Genomic DNA, 21,966 nt, shown 5'->3' with positions numbered 1-21,966 from the left:
TTAAAGAGAGAAAATAGTAATGACTAAAACGTCCAAGCTTGAATAACTGGAAATAACCAGGATACAATAACATTACTTACTGTGACATAATAGGTTCATTAAGGCACACCTATCTAAAATTATAGCTTTATTTCTGGCAATAGTCCAACCTAAACTTAATGGCACAGACATGTGAAAATACTGGAAGTTTCTAGAATATGCCTTATCACATCTCTTAGAACTTATCAGATACCTCAAAACACTGCTAAAGAATCTTTCACTTCTTGGTCCGTGACTCCTATTTCATACATTTTACAATGTTTACTGAATGCCCATCACGTTGTGGGTACTTTGCTACATATTAGTGATACAATATGAAGTAATAACAAAGTCTTTGTTTGAATTAATTATTCTCAAATTGTATAATTACAAATGGAGGCAAATTCTATGATAAAGCCACGTGGGGCATTGGGAGCTTACCACAGAGAAAGTGACTTCTCTCAATAAGAGATGATTAAGGAAATATCTGAAAGACAAATTTAAGTTAACTACTAGGTGTGGGGTAATAGGAGGTGTCTTCTAGCCAGAAAGAGGAGCATATAAAAAGGAGAAAACTACCTTGGCCTACTAAAGAAAGGCCAGTGTGGCTGAAGAACAGAGAAGAAAGGGCAAGAGTAACAATGTATGACTCAGCAGAACTGTTGATACCAGCTCAGGCGGAACTCTGTACACCAACTAACAAATTTTATTTTTTATCCAAAAGGCAACTGGATATATTTGAAAATCAATGAATATACTGTTAATAGAATAAAATGCAAAAAAAAAATGCGATCATCTCGATAGACACAGTGAAAGCCTTTGACAAATGCAACACTCTTCACGATAAAGATTGTCAACTTGTTAGGATTAAAAGGAATTTCATCAACCTGATAAAGGGCATCAACAACAATAAAATAAGAAAACCTACACATACCATCATATTTAATGGTGAAAGACAGAATGCTTTTCCCCCAAGATCAGGAACACGACAAGCATGATCACAATCACTTCTTCCATTCAACTTTATGCTGGAGGTTCTCACAAGGCAAAAAAGAAAGAAAATGAAACAGAAGGCATTTTGTTTATAAAGGAAGAAATAAGAAACCTCTATTAACAGGCAATATGATTTCATATATAGAAAATCCTGCAGAATCCACAAGGCCAACCATACTTCAGAGCATAAGATCAATTTTTTAAATAATTATATTTTTATATACTAGGAATAAACAAAATGCAAATGAAATTAAATCACAATAACATCAAAATAATGAAGAACTTAGAAATAAATTTAACAGAAGAACTGTAAGAGTTAACTATAAAAGCCTATAAAACATTGTTGAAAGAGATTATGAAATGTTAAACAAACAAAGATATATTTACAGATTGGGAGAGATAATGTTTGGGAGGTTATGTAAATTTCCCACAAATTAATATATTGATTCAGGAAATTTTTTATCAAAATCCCAACTGATTTTTTTAAAAGGTTATCAAGCTGATCCAAAATTTATATGAAAATTCAAAGAACTGAAAATAGCCAAAGCAATCTTGATAAAGAAAGATAACATAGGATAAATTACACTATCAAATTTCAAAACTTACTACAATGCAGTAATCAAATATGATATTGACATAAGTGTAAACATATATATCAGTGGTCTAGAATTGGAATCCTGAAAAAATCCTTAAATTTATGGTCAATTTATTTTCTCAAAGGTGCTTAAGCAGTTCAATAGGTAAGGATACATTTTTCAACCAACTATTCTGGAACAGTTAGATATCCTCATGCACAAAGATTAAATCAGAACCTTATCTCATACCGTGTACAAAAAGTAACTCGAGTGGATTATTGTGCAGAAAAGAGTTAACATAGCAGGCGTGAGAATACTATCATTAGAAATTATTAGCATGCTTTCTAAATGGGCCCTTGGCTAATGCCTGAGAATTAATTTCAGGAGTATTCTCACCATTCCTTAAATGATAGGCATGGCTTAATGTGCCTAAGTGGTTTGTATGGAAAATATGATTTATTCTGAATACTTGTCTTCCTTCTGGTAGTCTGGAGTTTTCGTAGATGCTAAGGACAGGATACATTATAATACCTGCCTCCAGGAAAAACCATATGCCATAAATCTGTAATAATCTTTCCTAACACGCAACATCTTACATGTGTTGTAACAGTCAGATACCAGAGGAGTTAAATGCCTCCTCTGTGATTCTACAATTACTCTTGGAAGCTTGTACCTGCTTTTTCTGAACTTCACCGCCATGTATCTTTTCCCTTTATGGGTTTTTATTTGTGTCCTTTTACTGTAACAAATCTTATTTGAGTGTATGGCTTTATGTTGAGTCCTGTGAGTCCAGCTAGCGAATCACCAAACTTGGTAGTGGTCTTAGGGAACCCCAACACAATTATAAACCTAAATTTAAGAGTTACAAGAAAACATAGGAGCAGCAAATCTTCATAACCTTAAGTTAGGCAAAGATTTCTCACCTGTGACACCACATCACATGGAATTTTTTTAAATTGATATTTGAACTTCATCAAAATTATTATCTTTTCATTTAAAGTCACATTTAAAAAGTACACAAGCAAGCTACAAAATGGGCTGAGAAAATGCTTACATCAGATATATCTGATAAAATATGTATTTCTGTGTATATAGAACTATATATATCATATATATAATATAACCTAATAAGACAAACCCAATAATACAAAGTACTTGAATGAATATATAATGAAATAAGATGCATGAATGGCTTATAGGCACAAAAAATGGTCAATTCAACATCATTAATTATTAAAAACCAAATCCTCAATGAAATATCATGTCAAACCCTGTAGAATGACTATAAGCCAAAAGATATACAGAAACAAGCATTGGTGAGTATTTAAAGAAACTAGAAACAGTATACTTTGCTATTTGCTATGTAAAATAGTAGAAATACTTTGGAAAGTTTTCTGATAAGTTGAATATAAATTAACCATATGACCAAATATTTCACTCCTAGATAACCACTCAATAAGAAAGAAAATGTATTTCCATAAAAATACCTGTACAAGGATGTTCATAGCAGCATTATTCATAATATGCAAGATGCAGAAGAAAAAAATGACCCTCAGTTGGTGAATTAATACAATGGAATACTGTTCAGCATTGAACAAGAACAAAGCATTAATACATCCTACTACACAGGACCTCAAAATCATTACCCTCAGTGAAAGAACACAGGCATAAAATATCACATATCATATGATTAATTTATATGATTTGTCTAAAGACAAATCTGTAGAGACAGAAAATATGTTTGCACTTCCCTGAGCTGGCCATGGGAGAAGAGTGACTGCAAGTGAGGCCCAGGTTTCTTTTTGCAGTAATAGAAATATTCTTAGATTGTCCTGATAGTTGTACAACTGTGTAAACTTTCTAAAAATTGAATACTTGTATCTTTAAAATTACTGAATTTATATGGAATTATAACTCAATAAAACTGTTAAAATTGAGCCATTTGTCATAGCTTAGTAATGTGATTTTTGTAAATTTATGTTACGTGCTTGAGGAGGAAATTGTTGATTACATTAGTGGTGTTCAATCACATACTATGTCAACAGATGTCGCCTGTTGCTTTATACTTCTATCAAATTTTGCTTTATTTATTTTAAGGCTATTTTATATAATGGAATTAAAGTTTCAAAATACTTTCCTTGTGAATTAAACATTTCATAAATATACCTAATAGTGAGTTTCATCATAAATTCTATGTTGCTTAAAAAATGTATACTTATACCAGATTTAATTAGGAAAGTATTTAACTTTTGGCATTTTCATGTCCCCATTTTTAGCAGTGCTTTATGACCTGGAATATAGTCTATTATGGTAAATGTTCCATGTGCACTTGAAAAGATTGTGCATTTTGTTTTTGATGGATGGGTATTCAACAAATGTCAATTAGGTAAAGTTGGTTGATTTTGTACTTTTCCCTCTATTCTTTAGTGATTTTCTGTACACTTATTCTATTAATTATTGAAAGGAGTATTGAAACATCTGACTATAATTGTGGGTTTGGCTATTTCCCTTCAAATTCTATCAGTTTTTACTTTATAATTTTAAGTAGCCAAAATATTTGTTTATGTCCATTATGATTATGACAGAATATTTATCACTTGTGATATTATTTGCTCTAAAATCTACTTTGTCTGACATAGATATAGTCACTTCTGTTTTACATTGATTAGTAATAGCATGCTATATCTTTTTCCTTCCTTTAACTTTTAACCTAATTGTGTCTTTACATATAAAGTCTTTCCTATAGGCAGCATGTAGTTATATCCAGGTTATTATCAAATAATATTTTCCTTTTAATTTGAGATATTTTACAATTTACATTAGTGAAATTATTGATATCTTTCGGTTTAAGTCTATCATCACTTTGCTTTGTTTCTAATTTGTTTCATAGGTTCTTTGTTCTTTTCTTCCTCTTCCTTTTGTTCTGCCTTCTTTTTTCAATTGACAAACTTCATAGTTTTTAGTTTCACAACAAAACACAGTGGAAAGTACAGAAAGTCTCATTACTTCCTGTCCCACCCACACACAAACAACTTCCTTTCTATTGACAATCTGTACTACATTGGTACATTTGTTGCAACTGACTGACCTGAATCTAGCTTGACCTATCCTTAGTAGCCAAAGTTCAGAGTCTATATGAGGGTGTTCTACATTCTATGGGTTTTACCAAATGTAAAATGACATGTGTTTACAATTGTAGTATTATGAAGAATAGTTTCAATGCCCTAAAATCCCTCTGTGCTCTCCCTATTCTTTCTTCCCTTCCCCCAATACCTGGCAACTACAGATCTTTTTACTGTTTCCATAGTTTTACCTTTTCCAAAATGTTATAGAGTTGAAATCATACAGTTGGTTGTCTTTTTAGATTGGCTTCTTTCACTTAGTAACTGGCATTTGAATTTCTTCATGTCTTTTCATGGCATGATAGCTCATTTCTTTTTTCCCTACTGTATAATATTCCATTGTCTGGATGAATCACAGGCTATTTATATAATCATCTACTGAAGGACATCTTATTTGCTTCCAAGTTTTGGCAATTTTGAATAAAGAAGCTATAAATATCTGCATACAGGTTTTGTTTGGACATAAGTTTTCAATTCATTTGAGTAAATACCAAGGAGTGTGATTGCTGTATTATATGTTAAGATATCCTTAGTTTTGTAAGAAACTACAAAACTGTGTGATAAAGTGTAAGTACCATTTTGGATTTCCACCAACAATGAACTAGAATTCCTGTTGCTCCACAGCCTCACCAGCATTTGGTGTTGCCAGTGTTTTGGATTCTAGCCATTCTAATAGGTCTTAATATGTTTTCAGTATTAATGGAATTAGTCATTAGTATTCTAGCCATTCTAATAGGTCAAATGCCTTTTCTGCATCGATTATGATCATGTCATTTTTCATTTTTAGCTTGTTAATGTAAGTTACAATAACTGCATTTCAAATACCAAACCAGCATTTCATACATGGAATAAGCTCCATTTGGTCATGGTGTATCTCATTGTCATTTAATTTGGAATTCCTTAATGACATATGATGCTGGACACCCTTTAATATGCTTACTTGCCACCTGTATATCTTCTTTGGGAAGGTGTCTCTTCAAGTGTTTTTTAATTAGACTGTGCTGTTTTTTTTTTTTTTTTTTTTCTTGAAATGGACTTTCGCTCTTTCACCCACGCTAGAGTGAAGTGATGCCATCTCAGCTCACTGCAACCAATCTCCACCCCCCAGGTTCAAGTGATTCTCCTGCCTCAGCCTCCAGAGTAGCTGGGATTAAAAGCACCTACTACCACGCCCAACTAATTTTTGTATTTTTAGTAGAGATGGGGTTTTGTCATGTTGACCAAGCTGGTCTCAAACTCCTGACCGCAGCTGATCCACCCGCTTCAGCCTCCCAAAGTGCTAGGTTTACAGATGTGAGTCACCATGCCTGGCCTAGAATGTACATTTTACTATTGAGTTTTAACAGTTCTTTGCCTATTTTGGATAACAGTTCTTTATCAAATAATTTTTTACAAATATTTTCTGTCTGTAATTGATCTCATTCTCTTGACATCATATTTTACAGATAAGTTTTAATTTTAATAAACCCTGCTTTATCAATTAATTATTTTAAGAATTGCATTTTTTTTGTGTTGTAGCTAAAAGGTCATTGCGTACCCAAGGTCATTCAGGTTTTATTCTATGTTATCTTACAGAAATTTTATGTTTTGTGTTTTATACTTAGTCTATGAAGCATCTTGAATTAATATTTTGTGACAATTCTGTGTCTAAGTCAGTTGTTTTTGAATATGCATATTCAGTTTCGCAGCACCATTTGTTGAAAAGATATGTTTGCTCCATTATATCGTCTTTGCTCTTTTGTCAAAGATCATTTGACTGTATTTTTGCGAGTCTATTTCTGAGGTCTCTATTCTGTTCTATTCTTCGTTTTGACCAACACAACACTGTCTTGATGCTGGGTAGCACCAGTCTTCCAACTTTATTTTTCTTCAGTTTTTTTGTTAGATATTGCAGATCTTTTGCCTTTCTCTATAAACTTAGAATTCTAAATTAATTGATTCTAAAGTCATTCTATCAATATCCACAATAATTTTTATTCCATTTTCATTGAATCTATCAAGTCAGAAGAACTGATATCTTTATAATATTAAATCTTTCTATCCTTGGACTCTTTTCCCAATTTATTCAGAAAATTTTTGATTTTTAAGAGATTTATAGTTTTTCTTATATAGATCTTATAACTATTCTGTTATATTTATATGTAACTACTTGTGTTTTTCTTCTTAAGTGCTAATATAAATGGTGTTTTTCTTTTTCAATTTGAAATTTTGACTTTTTTCCTGGCATAAAGAAAGACAGTCAACTTTTTATATTAAATTTGTATCCCAAATCTTGCTATAATAACATTAGTTACAGAAGTTTCTTTAGTTTTTTATTTTTTGGAATTTCCTATGTAGACAATCATGTTATCTGAAAAAAAAAAAAAAGTTTTATTTCTTGCTGCCCTATCTGTATGACTTTTGTTTTATTTTCTTGTGTTGTTAACTCAGACTTCCTGTAGGATATTGAAAAGCAGTGGTACATGAAACATTCTTTCCTTCTTCTTCTCAGCTGGAGTTGGAAAGCTTTAAGTTTCTCACTATTAAGTTTGATGTTAGCCATAGATTTTTTTTTTTTTTTGAAGATATTTTTCAGCAAGTTGAGGAAGTACCCCTCTATTTCTAATTTCCGGAGAGTTTTTTTTATATAAATGGGTTTTGGATTTTGTCAAATGCCTTTTCTGCATCTGTTATTATGATCTTTTGGTTTTACTTTTTTAGTCTGTTAATGTATTGAGTTACAATGATTGCATTTCAAACACTGAACCAGCATTTCATAAATGAAATAAGTCCTTTTAGTTATGATGTATAGTTCTTTTTATACATTGTTGGATTCAATTTGCTAACATTTTGTTGATAAATTTTACATGTATTTTCATGAGAGATACTAGACTAGTTTTCTTATGATCCCTCTGTCTGATTCTGGTATTAAGGTAATGGTGGCCTCATTGAGTGAATTAAGAAGTATTTTATTTCCTTCTATCCTCAGGAAAAGTCTGTAGAGAATTGGTATCATTTCTTCCATAAATATTTGGCAGAATTTCCTAGTCAATTCATGGTGCTTTCTGCTTTGGAAGGTTATAATTTGCTGAGTCAATTTCTTTCATATATATATAGGACTGTTTAGATTGTTTATTCTTGTGTGAGTTATGTCTCAGTGCATATTTCCAGAAATTGGACAATTTTATTTATTTAGACTATCAACTTTATGTATGTAGAATTTTTAGATAATCTTTTATTTTTATTTTAATGTCCATAGGATCCATAGAGATGCCTCCTCTTTCATTTCTGATATTCATAATTTGTGTCTTCTCTCTTTTTCCTTTGTTACTCTGGCTAAAAGCTTTTTAAATTTCTTGATCTTTTAAAGACCCAGCTTTAGGTTTTTCATTTCTCTATTGATATTGCTTACAGTTTTATTTATTTCTACTCTAATTTTCATTTCTTTTTTCTGCTTAGTTTGAACTTAATTTGCTTTATTTAGTTGACTAGAAGCAAAGATTATTCATTTTAGATCTTTGTTCTTTTCTAATATATGAATTCAGTGCTATAAATTCTTTCCCAAGCACTGCCTTTTGCTGCATCCAATATATTTTGATAATTTGTATTTCTATTTTCATTTAATTAAAAATACTCTTAATGGTTCTTGAGATTTCTTCTTTGAATGATGTATTATTTTTAAATGTATTAGTTAATCTCCAAGTATTTGGAAATTTTGCAGCTACCTTTTTCTTATTGACTTGTAGATTAATTCCACTATGATCTAAGAGCAAGTATAATTTCTGTTCTTTTAAATCTGTTAAGGTGCGTTTTATTACCCAGAATGTTGTCCATCATGGTGAGTACTCCACATGACCTTCAGTAGAATGTGTAATCTGCTGTGTTGAATGAAATAGTTTATAGATGCAATTATATCCAATTGATTGATGGTGCTCTTGAGTTCAACCATGACTTTACTAATAATTTTCTGCCTGTTGAATCTGTTTATTTCTGACAAGACTTGTTAAAGTCTCCAACCAAAGGTGGATTAATCTATTTTTTCTTTTAGGTCTTTTAGTTTCTTTTAGTTCTTGCCTCACATATTTTGATGCTCTGTTGTGAGGTCCATACCACACTGAAAATTGTTGTCTTCTTGGAATATTGATTCTTATTTATTATGTATATCCATAAATCTATGCGTAGCTTTATATACTTTTTTATTTTTTTGAGACAGAGTCTCACTCTGTTGCCCAGGCTGAACACTGCAACCTCTGCCTTCTGGATTCAAGTGATTCTCCTGCCTCAGCCTCCTGAGTAGCTGGGATTGCAGGCACCCACTACCACAAGTGGCTAATTTTTGTATTTTTAGTAGTCATGGGGTTTCTCCATGTTGGCCAGGGTGGTCTCAAACTCCTGACCTCAGGTGATCTGCCCTCCTCGGCCTCCCAAAGTGCTGGGATTACAGATGTGAGCCACCGTACCTGGCCATAAAATAGTTTCTTGTAGACAATATAGTTAGGTCTTGTTTATTGATCTGCTCTTTTAATTGGTGTATTTAGGCCATTGGCATTTAAAGTAATTATAGATATACTTGGATTCATATCTACCATATTTGTGACTGTTTTCTGTGTTGCCTTTGTACTTTGTTCCTATTGTTGTCTTCCACATATTTTCTTAAATTTTAATTGAGATTTAATTGAGCATTGCATATGACTCCATATTCCCTTCTTCTTTAACATACATTAAACCATTTTTAAACACTTTTTAAAGTAAATTTGCCCTAGAATTTGCAATATACATTTACAACCACCAAGTTCAATTTCATATAACACTATCCCACTTTAATGGGTAGTGCAAACACCTTCTAATAAAATATTCCAAATTATCTCCCATTCCTTATACCTTTGTTGTAATTCATTTCGCTTATACATCAACTTACAGGTAAATATACATACATAAGCATATAAAATCAAATATATTGTTGCCAATGTTATTTTGAAAAACCTTATCTGTTAGATTAAGAATAAAAAATAAAAATTTTTATTTCATGTTCACTTAGTCCACCTCTGATGCTTTTCCTTTCTCTATGTAGATCTGAGTTTCTGACCTATACATTTTTTTCTCTCTGAAAGACTTCTTTTAACATTTCCTGCAAGGCAGTTCTAATGGCATCAGACTCCTTCAACTTTTATTTGTCTGAGAAAGGCTTTATTTTTCATTCACTTTTGAAGAATAGTTTCACAGGGTACAGGTTGGTGGCTTTTTTCTCTCAACATTTTAAATATTTTATTTCACTTTCTTCTGGCTTACATGGTTTTTGAGAGGTCTGATGTAATTCTCCTTTGATCCTCTATGGGTAAGTTGTTTTGTTTAACTGACTTCCTTCAGTATAGTTTCTTTATCTTTAATATTCTGAAGTTTGAATTTGACATGCCTAAGTTTAGTTAGTTTTTTTTTTGTTTTTTTTTTTTTTTGGCATTTATCCTGCTTTGTGTTTTCTAAGTTTCCTAGATCTGTGGTTTGGTGTCTGACCATAATTTGGAGCAATTCTCAGTCATTATTGCTTCTGCTTTATTCTTTCTTCTTCTCGTCTTCCCATTATGCATATATTACCACCTTTGGTATTTGTCCCACAATTCTAGATACCATCTTCTGTTTCCTGCCCCAGAGTTTTTTGTTTTGTTTTGTTTTGATTTTAATTTTTGAGGTTTCTATTGTTATTACTCAAGTTCAGTGATTCTTTCCTCTGCATGTCCAGTCTATTAATGAGCCCATCAAATATATTATTTATTTTTGTAACAATGTTTTTGGTTTCTACCATTTATTTTTTATTTTTTTCTTAGGATTTCCATCTGTCCTCTTTCATTATCAATCTAATTTGAATATTGTCTACTATTTTTTTTTCACTGAAGCCCTTAGCATATTAATCATAGAGGTAAAAATTTTCTGGTTTGATAATCCCAGCATTTCTGACATATCTGACTCTGGTTTAATATTTAGTCTCTTCAAACTGTGTTTTTTATAGTTTTTGTTTTCTTTTTGTCTTTATTATGCCTTGTATTTTTGTTGAAAGCTGGACGTGACATACCAAGTAAAAGGAACTGTAGTAAATAGGCATTTAAAACTGTAGCGCTAAGGTGCAGTGCAAAGGGAAGCATTCTATAGTTGTATAATTAGTTCTCAGTCTTTTGGTGACTCTGTGCTCCCTGGCTATGAATGTCACCAATGCTTCTCAATTTTCCACCCCCTTAAGTAGGACAGGATGGCTAGAGGCCACTGGAGTTGGGTCCCTTACTCCATGTGGAAAACTAGAGCTACCTGGAGTTAGGAATTCTCTTCCTCTAGGTAGGTTAGGCTTTGTTAAAGCCCAGTAGGTTACGCTTTGCTAAAATAGTTTGTTTTAAGGACAGGCCTTGTTAACAAAACAGCATGTTCCAACACATTCCAAATCCCCTCTCCCTGCCAGAAGCATGAGGGGATTTTCCACCCATAGTTACTGTGAGAATGTTTGCATTCCTGCAGATACAGCTTGACCCACCCCAAGATTTGTTTCCCCTGGGGTTTTTAACTGTCAGAATTTTAGACTCAAAGTCTGCAGCAATTCATTATGTATGCCTATGCCAAAACTGGGCACAGCATATGTTTCTCCTCCACTAAACTGTGATTCTCTGTATCACCCTGTCTGTTCTTCCAATTTTAAGGGCAACACTTTGCCCTTTGACCTAACTTCTCTGATGGATCTAGAAAGAATTTTTGACTTTTCAGCTTGTTCAGATTTACACATATTGCGATGATGGAGTAATGACTTCTAAGTTTGTTATGTGCTGGACTAAAACCAGATGTATTGCCACTTTTTTATATCATGTGTTTTTGTAATAGGAGTATTTTAAATATATGAGTATTTTCATCCCATCTTTTGGTGTATTAACTCCCAGTTTTTGTTTTGCTGGTAATACATAACTGCAATTTATTAGTTTGTATTTGAGTGATACTATGCCATTTCACTAGACTAGAAGATCCTTAAATTTTTATACTTCCATTTCTTTAGACCTGGCCTTTACCAATTGTTGTCAAATATTTTACATTTACATATGTTATAAATGTCACACTATATGGTTATTATTTTTGTTGAAATACTCAATTGTCTTTCTAAAGGGAGATAACATTTTACTTGCTATTTTTATTTATTATTATATTTTAAGATGAAGTCTCTCTGTCACCCAGGATAGAGCGCAGTGGTGCAATCTTGGCTTACTGCAACCTCCGCCTCCTGAGTTCAAGCAATCCTCCTGCCTCAACCTCCCAAGAAGCTGGGATTACAGGTGTGCACAACCATGCCCGGCTAACTTTTGTATTTTTAGTAGAGACAGGATTTTGCCATGTTGGCCACGCTGGTCTTGAGCACCTGACCTCAGGTGATTAGCCTGCTTCGGCCTCCCAAAGTGCTGAGATTATAGGCATGGGCCACCGCACCTGGCCAGCAATTGTCTTTTAAAAAGTTATTTAAGTATGGTTGTTCTTAAGGATCCAGGAGGAATCGAGTCCAGGACACTCAGGAAACCAAAGTCCGCAGATGCTTATATAAAATGGTGTATATAATTTGTATATAATCTACACACATCTTCCTGTATACTTTACATTATCTCTTAGGTTACTTATAATACTGAATTCAATGTAAATGCTACATAAGTAGTTGTTATACTCTATTGTTTAGGGAATAATGACAAGAAAAACGTAATGTACATATGCCATTTTAAAAAGCATTTTTGATTCACAGTTAATTGAAATGATTGTGGAATCCACAGATACAGTGGGTTGACTATATATACAAATCTTGCATCTGAGATGTATAGTTAACAATATAACTTCTTTTCATTTTTGTAGATCTATATTTATACCTGGTTTGATTTTCTTCTTCTTGAAGAAATTGTTTTAACATTTTGATTGATCTTCTAGGGATGAAATGAATGCTTTCAGCTGTTCAATGTCTGAAAAATAAATCTTCATTTTACCATAGAATTTAAAATATTTTCATTTGGTATAGATATTTAGATATTTCTCCACTGTATTCTTACTTGCATTGTTTCTTGCGAGAAATCTGCTGTCATTCTAAAGTTTGATTCTCTCTAGATGTGTTTTCATTTTTCTTATTGCTTTTAATTTTTGTTTCTTTAGCATTGATTTTGACCAATATAATTATAATATTCTTTTGTGTAGCTTTCATCATCTTTCTTGGGCTTAAGTTTCACTGAACTTCTTGGAACTGTCAATTTCTTATTATAATCACATTTGGGAAAATTTCAGTCATTATTTAAATATTTTCTGCCCCTCCCAATTTTAGCAACTTCCATTACAAACACTACAGCCTCTTGTTCACTGAGATCTCTCTCTAATGGCTCTCTGACAGAATCTTCCTTTTTAAATAAAAATTACTATCTCTGTGCTTCGTTTTAGATAGCGTTTTAGTGCTATACCTTCAAGTTCACTAATCTTTTCTTCTGTAATATCGAATCTGTCATTCTGTCATTAATACTATCTACTGTATATTGAATTTCACACATTATAGTATTTAGTTTTAGAATGTTAATTTTCTTTGTTTCAAATATCTTCCAAGTCTCTAATTATGTAGTTATCATCTGAAATTCAGTTTTAATTATTATGCATCCCTGTTTGATAATTCTGATGTATTTGTCTAATATGTGTTAGTTTTAATATATTCAATATTCTCCATATTATTAATTAAATAGAATTTCTTCTACTTGGAATGCCTGGCATTTTTTATTGGATGTAAATCCTCATTAATGTTGTCTTCTTGAGTTATAGTTATTTTTATATTGCTACAAGTAGTCTGCTGTTTAGTTTTTGGGAAACAGCTAAATTACTCATAAATAGTTTGATTATTTTGGCTTTCTTTCCAAGCTTGTTAGGTCATGCCAAAATCTTGTTTAAAGCAGGACTAATTATTATGCACTTATGATGCAAGAACTTATGGGTATATCATCCAATGTTCCATGAGCAATGAGGTGTTCCAGTTTGACTGGTAGGAAAAGTCACACTTCCAGTCCTCTACAAGTACCTGGTACTCTACACTTGTATCCTTTACATTATTTTTTCCTAAGATATGAATAATTTCTTCACAGATATGTTCTAATAAGTACGCTGCTGAATACTCAAGACAGACACTGGGAAGATTGGTAAAATTCTCTCTCTGTGCAGCTCTCTGCTATTTTTTTACTATGTCTGTAAACTCTAACTGCCTTGGTCTCTCTGAACTACAGTATCCATCTTCTCACCCTGTATAGCCTCCTGTGTCCTCTATCCCTGTGTTTTGTCATGGAAAATATTGATAGACAGGTGAGACAACAGGAGTGCTGAAATTGTTGGTTTCCCATCTCTCAAGGATCATGTCCTTCATTGTCTAATGTCTAACTCAAATGTGAAATGTCTAATGTCTAACAACAATGTGAAACATTGTTGCATATATTTTGGTGTGTTCCTTTTTCTTTTTTTGTCCAGAAACAGAAATCCTCCAAATGTCAGGCTCTTAAAATACATTTATAGAAGGCTTTTAATCAATAAAGTCTGTCTCATTTTTTCTTCTTTCCCTGAACTTGTATTATTTGAATATTTTAATGACTTTATTTTATGTCCACTGTTACCTTACTTACTCTAAATCTTTGTCTTACTTTTTTAGAAGTTGTTCTAAGTGATGTTCAAGAGAAATGTAGTGTGATCCTGATAGATAATTCTAAGTTTCTGATATTCACATTAAAAATAATAAAAATAAAGTGGTGAATTTAATTTTATTGATATATATTATGTAACCAATTTATACAAAATATCTTTTTAAATTCTTTCAACACTTTCAATTATTTCAATCTATGTAAATAAGACACTATAAAATTTTCATACTAAGACTTTGATATCTGGTGTGGATTTCATGCTTATAGTGCATCTCTATTTGAATGTTTAATTTTAATTGGAGATATTTGGCATATTTGGCTTTCATAAAATATACAGTTTAAAATGTAGATTAACCAACTTTTAAAAACATGTAATTATTTTTTAATAACTAAATTGAGGCTGGGTGTGGCGACTCACTCCTGTAATCCCAGCATTTGGGAGGCTGAGGCAGACACAGAAAGACAAACTTTGCCTGTCCTCACTTATTTGTGGGTGTTAAAAATCAAAACAAACTCACGGAGATGGAAAGTAGAAGGATACTTACCAGAGGCTGGGAAGGATAATGGGGGAGTGTGAAGGGAGGGCAGATGGTTAGTGAATACAAAAATATGTATAGTTGGCCAGGAGAGGTGGCTCACACCTGTAATCCCAGCACTTTGGGAGGCTGAGGTGGGTGGATCACGAGGTCAGGAGTTCAAGATCAGCCTGGCCAAGATGGTGAAACCCCATCTCTACTAAAACTACAAAAATTAGCAGGGCGCGGTGGCAGGTGCCTGTAATCCCTGCTGCTCGGCAGGCTGAGGCAGGAGAATAGTTTGAACCTGGGCGGCAGAGCTTGCAATGAGCCGAGATCACGTCACTGCATTCTGCCTGGGCAACAGAGTGAGACTCCATCTCAAAAAAAAAAGTATAGTTAGAAAGAATGAATAAGACCTAGTATTTGATAACACAACAAGGTGATTATAGTCAATAATAATTTAATTGTGCATTTAAAAATATCTAAAAGAGCATAATTGTATTGTTTGTAACACAAAGGATAAATGCTTATGGAAATGGATGCCCATTTTCCATGATGTGATTATTGCTTTTTACATGCCTATGTCAAAGTATCTAATGTAACCCATAAATACATACATCTACTGTGTATCCATAAACTTTAAAAAATAAGTAAAAGTGGCCGGGCGCTGTGGCTCAAGCCTGTAATCCCAGCACTTTGGGAGGCCGAGACGGGCGGATCACGAGGTCAGGAGATCGAGACCATCCTGGCTAACACAGTGAAACCCCGTCTCTACTAAAAATACAAAGAAAACTAGCCGGGCGTGGTGGCGGGTGCCTGTAGTCCCAGCTACTCGGGAGGCTGAGGCCGGAGAATGGCGTAAACCCGGGAGGCGGAGCTTGCAGTGAGCTGAGATCCGGCCACTGCACTCCAGCCTGGGCGGCAGAGCGAGACTCCGTCTCAAAAAATAAAAAAAAAAATAAGTAAAAGTAAAAATTTAAAAACCGTGAAACTCTAAATTTATAATTGCCCATAGAGTGTTCTTTGATTTTTATAGATTATTCACAATATATGTGTGTAAAACACTAAATCACAACTAAAGTCATCTGCATGTTGATTCACATTAGAAAATGTGTAAAATTATCGTTGATTTCTATTTTGAAAATTTTCCTTTTTAATATACATTTTATATCTGTCTATTTGAGTAAAAATAAGTTTTTCCTTTCTTTGAGCTTCAAATTGAACTCAATGCACATGCAGTGTGATATCTACAAGAAAATACACATTACACTGTCATGTTTTGTCTTTGATTATTAAATATTTGATAGACTGTAGTTTCAAGAAAATCTGCAATTGGAATTAAGAGTATAGTAAATAATTTTCTAGAAAACTCTTCTGTGTTGAACCAGAAATAAGTGGCAAAGAAAACAAGTTTATAAATTTAATATTTATTATCTTCTATTTCTTCTGTAAGTTCTATAAACTCTTAAGGATGCATAGCATCTCTCATATAGACTTCACAAATCTCACAACTGTATACATGACAATTTAATAAGTCGGCTTCAGAAATCAAGCACAAATATTTTCAATAAGTATAATATATTAGGATGAAATAATGAAGGAAACATTAGTTTCCTGTTTTAACATTCTAATAATTATATTTTTGATCTAATATAGCTGTCAAGACAAAAACTTAGTTCTTTCATGTCTAGTTTATATTCTTCTTTAACAAAAATAAAACTCCACCACAAATCCAAATTTTTGGGTTGCAAAATGATGATAATTATTTGTGAATTATAAGTTTTGAAGGCAAAATTTTCCTACAGATATTAATTGCACATTCTCTATTGCTTTACCCAAATCAACTCAAGCAAAAGAAAGTCCTTATAATTTTTCCATTTGGAATCTCCTAGAGAAATTTCTAACATACTTACTTTCAATCTCTTCTGGTTTAACTTTTCATTTGCACTAATTTATTTTGCATTTGCATTTTTGGTCCTGTACCAGTACTCTGGTTTTCTTCTAAATTTTAAAATTTGTTCATACATCTTTAAAGCTGACACAATAATTTGATCATATTATAAATAATATAATAATTATGTAAGTTTAAAAGGTAATTATAATTTGCAATGATATTGTTATAACTCATGCTGGTCTTCATAAATATTTATATAAAGTCTTTACAATGATACATTGCTGCATATAAAATAAAAGTAATTTAAATAATCAACTTTTAACTGGAACTATAATGATGATATGTTTATATATAATACTAGAAATGATAAATATGCCCAACATGCACACTCCAATTAAATATTATTTTTCATGATGCAACAAATTTGTGTTTAATAGAAATTATTTTACATTGATTTATTTTATAAATTTAAAGTAAAGTAAATTAAAATTAAATAACATTAAGAGTTTAGCTCCTGAGTTACACTCATCATACTTTTTTTTTAAACTTTTGTTTTAGGTCTGAGGGTACATGTGAAGGTTTGTTATATAGATAAACTCATGTCACAAGGGTTTGTTGTAGACATTATTTTACCAAACAGGTATAAAGCCTAGTAGCTAATAGTTATTTTTTCTCCTCCTCTCCCTCCTCCTACCTCTGCCCTCAAGTAGACCCCAATGTCTGTTGTTACCTTCTTTGTGTTCGTAAGTTCTCATCATTTACCTCCCATTTATAAGTGAAAACATGCAGTGGTTGTCTTTCTGTTCCCGTATTAGTTTGCTAAGGATAATAGCATCCAGCTCCATCCATTGTGCTACAGAAGACATAATATTGTTCTTTTTTACAGCTGCATAGTATCATTCATCACACTTCAGGTGCTCAGTAGTCACATGCATATAATGGCTTCTTTACTGGAAAGTGTGGTTCTAGAATACAATCCACCTTCAAATAATGCTGTGCCACTTCACATCAAACTTCAAACATCACTGTCTCCCCCTCCATTTTTAAGATATTACTTTTATGCATTTATTCTACATGCTGATATATTATAAACCCCTAATACATTTTTATTGTTTTTCCATAAACAGTAAATTACATTTTAAGGAGATTTTTAAATGAGCAAAATATGTTTTATGTTTACCCACATGGTGACCATTTCTGGGTTTTGTTCATTCTTCTGTACAAATCCAAATTTCCTTCTAGTATCATTTTTCTTTGATCTGTATAACTTCCTTTAAAATTTCTTGTTTCTAACTTTCTAATGAATTCTTAACTTTTCTCTCACTTAAAAAATTTTAAAGAGCCTTATTGAGATACAACTTACATACCATAAAATTTACCCATTTTACGTGGATAATTCAATGATTTTTAGTGTATTTATTGAGTTGTAAAAGCATCACCTCAATGTTGATAGGGACAGGAGGCAGAGACATTCTGGGCAGAAAAGGGCAGGTCCTTGGCAAAGCCCAATCATCAAGCTGAAAAGCCTGAGACCACGGCCCAAAGTGAGAAATTATCCCTGTTTTCCTGCAAATGTTGCTTTTTTCCAAAACCACCCTGGCCCGCCCCGCCCCCCATCCTGCATGGATAAAATCCCCAGGTTCCACGTGGCAGAGCAGCAGAGAAGCAGAGCAGCACGGCAGAGCAGGAGAGAAGAGAAGAAGCATCTGAACGTGGAGAGAAAAAGCAACTGGATGCCAGGACAACTACGGCTGAATGTCCAAGACAAGCGGTTTGACCTCTGAGGGACAGTTTGACCGCCTAACTTAAGAGAAGAATTCCGGCTCGAGATGGAGGGACTTCAGGAGAAGATTACCTACACCTCCCCCATCCTCTATTCCACTCCTCTTCCTGCTGAGAGCCACTTTCACTGGCAATAAAATCCCCTGCATTTACCATCCTTCAGTTTGTTCGTTGGACCTCATTTTTCCTGGATGCCAGCCAAGAGCTTGGAGCAAGTGCAGATACAAAAGGGCCCACTGAGCTGTTAACACTGGAGCCCTCTGTGGACAGCAGAACTAAAAGAGCACTGTAACATGCCCACTGGGGCTTCGGGAGTTGCAGGCATCCCCACAGATGCTGCCACAGGTCCTGCACAGAATTTACTCCGGCCAGCGCCCAGAAGTACTTGCCCTGACTCCTGCACCCGCTCGCCTGTGCACTCCCTCGGGCGAGGGGTGGAGCACAGCAGGTCCCAGTGAGTAGAATTCGCTCCTGCTGGTCCCAAAGTGGCCAGCTGGTCCCACTGCTCATGTACTCCAGTTCCCGCCTCATTCACTCACGTGCTCCCTGCCATGAGCTGTTGAAAGCAGTGGGTTGAGTACACGGGGCACCCCATCACCAGTCTTGAGAAGGAGTCAGGGAAATATCCTGCTTCAGTGTGATCTGAAAACATTTTCATCAACCCAAAATGAAATCTCATGCCCACCAGAAGCTGCTGTGCATTCTTTCCTTCCCACCCTAATAACTTCTCATCTAGTTTCTGTCACTATAATTTCACCTAATTTGGATATTTTACATAAATACAATGAGTATTTTTTTTCAATCTGGCTTCTTTCGCTTAACATAGTATTTTTGAGGTTTATATTGTAGCATGTATTATTTTCTTATTGGTTTTTATTACCAAATGCATTTCATTGTAGTATATAACAAATTTTGTTTATCCATTCCTCAATAGTTGGACATTTGGGTTATTTGTCAGGTATCCCCAGAGAAGCAAAACAAAGAGGATATTTGTTCTGCACGACTCTTTCTCTCTCTCTCTCTCTCTCTCTCTCTGTGTGTGTGTGTGTGTGTAAAGAGAAAAATATTATAAAAATTATGGAGGCTGAGAAGTCCCAAGATCTGTAGTTCAAAGGTCTGAGAACCAGCAGAGACAAGGGTCTAAGTTCTGGTCCAAGTCTGAAGGCAAGAGGAAAACAGTATTCCAGCTGAAGACCATCAAGCAGAGAGTCTTTTGCTCAGCTTTGTGTTCTTTTCACAACTTTAACAAATGGAATGAGGCCCACCCACATTGGGTGGGGAGGGTAATCTACTTTACTCATTATAACAATTCAAATGTTAATCTCATTCAGAACTGCCCACACAGGTTCACTGTAAACAATGTTTAAACACATATTTTGATACCTTGTAATCTAGTCAAGGTGCCACATAAAATAACCATCATAAAACCTGATTTTGTCAACCTGACATCCATATGCATCACCTCATACCATAATAAATAACCAGATAAGACAATAACAAGACCATAACTTCTCCTAACATGTTGCATCTATCCTGCATACAACAAAAGTGAATTCACCCCTTCCCTAGAAGAGGAGGTATAGTCCTTGAATGATGTTTACTGTTCTTGATATCTCAGAAAGTGTAAATACTATGATGGAAAATCAATACTACTTAAATACTATGATAGAAAGTCAATACATCTTGTGTTACATAATAAGGGAATAAGAGAGAAAATAATATTCTATATATATAATATATAAATATATGTGTGTGTATATATATATGTACAGGTCAATAACAAAATAAGGAGAAATATTCATGATAATTAGATTTTTTGTTTTTGTTACCATGTGGTCATAGTTGCTATTTGTAACCAGCTTCTTTTACTCTCCATTCTATATTCCTTTAGCCTTCAGCAAATACCTCAGCTGGTAGTAGTTTTTTACCTGGTGGGGTGACCCAAATCTTTATTTGTAAAGAGTCTGAGCAATTAGTAACTCTGACTGAATTGAGTTGTAGTCTTCCATTGACTTTAATCATAAGGCATGGTAAGAAGACGTAACTGACCATGATCACATGTATTCCAGACATAATCTTTCTTACCTCTATGGTAGAGTAGTAGTGCAGTTTCCCCTTGGCAATCAGAATCAATCACTCCAGTCAACACAGAAATAATCCCTTTAATCACCTGTTAATTCAGAAACATGAGGAATTCAAAGTGGCTCGGCAGCAGTCTTAACATCCAATTGAATGAAATCATTGTTGCGACTGCTGGTGGAAGTGTTTCTGCCTTTGAAAGTAAAACCTCAAGGCCAGCAAAGTATAAGATTGTGCAAACAGGAAGAAAAAATTGGCTAGTGGGTCACTAGAGGGAATGGTAAGTTGTCTCACTCCTATTTCTACCCCTTGATTCTTAGCCGCATAAATCCTGGTTATAAGAGAAACAAGACCAAGTGTTGGATGCTGATTGATTATCCCATACCCTTATCCATTATCCCATACCGTTAATATCCATTCCTACACATGTTCCCTGGAATTCTGCCAGCATATATCAGAAAACTCATATAGTTATTTTTCTGGAGTGTAGAGTATGCACCTCCTCTTGGGTCATACTATGTATTTTAACTTTTGAATCCTGCTGAAACTTGAGCCTAGTTACAGGCTTACAATCAAAGAGGGGTAGTCTGGGTGGTTCCTGAGGGTAATCAGCATTGTCTTGCATTACAGTTGCCTCTTAGGAGGACAATACAGTATCCCCATGCAATGCAGGGCTAATCCCTTCAGCTACAAGTAGAGAGGGGTTAGAGAAGCTGCTACTACTGGGGAGGAGGAGGCTACTTTTACTGGGAGTTGGGAAGCTTCTTCCACTAGCAAAGAAGACATCAGAATTTAGGGTCTCAATGTCCCCAGCCTTAACAAGATTTTCCCACATGTTCACATTTCAATTTACAAGATCCTATTCTTTTCTAAACAATGCCCTCACTTTAACAATAAATAACCTTTGAAGCTAAACGGTCAACATTTATTGTAATTCATCTGGTACATACTGAGATTCTTTGTTGGATTTTAAGCATTCTCAGCCCTGCAACTATAGAAAATAAAAGTGTCCTTCAGGCCACACACCGAAGCTGTTTGGTCGTTTATATGGTTTGGCTGTGTCCCCACCCAAATCTCCAATTGTAGCTCCCATAATTCCCATATGTCATGGGAGGGACCCAGTGGGAGGTAACTGAATCATGGGAGCAGGTCTTTCCTGTGCTGTTCTCATGATAGTGAATAAGTCTCACAAGATCTGATGGTTTTATAAAGGGGAATTGCCCTGCACCTGATCTCTCTCTTGCCTGCCGCTGTGTAAGGAATGACATTGCTCCTCCTCACCTTCTGCCATGATTGTGATGCCTCCCAAGCCATGTCTACTGTGAGTCTGTTAAACTGACTTTT

Source organism: Macaca nemestrina, chromosome 14 (genome assembly GCF_043159975.1).
Source record: "Macaca nemestrina isolate mMacNem1 chromosome 14, mMacNem.hap1, whole genome shotgun sequence".
In the NCBI taxonomy this organism is placed as follows: domain Eukaryota; kingdom Metazoa; phylum Chordata; class Mammalia; order Primates; family Cercopithecidae; genus Macaca; species Macaca nemestrina.
Note: the sequence above shows the minus strand (reverse complement) of the source record.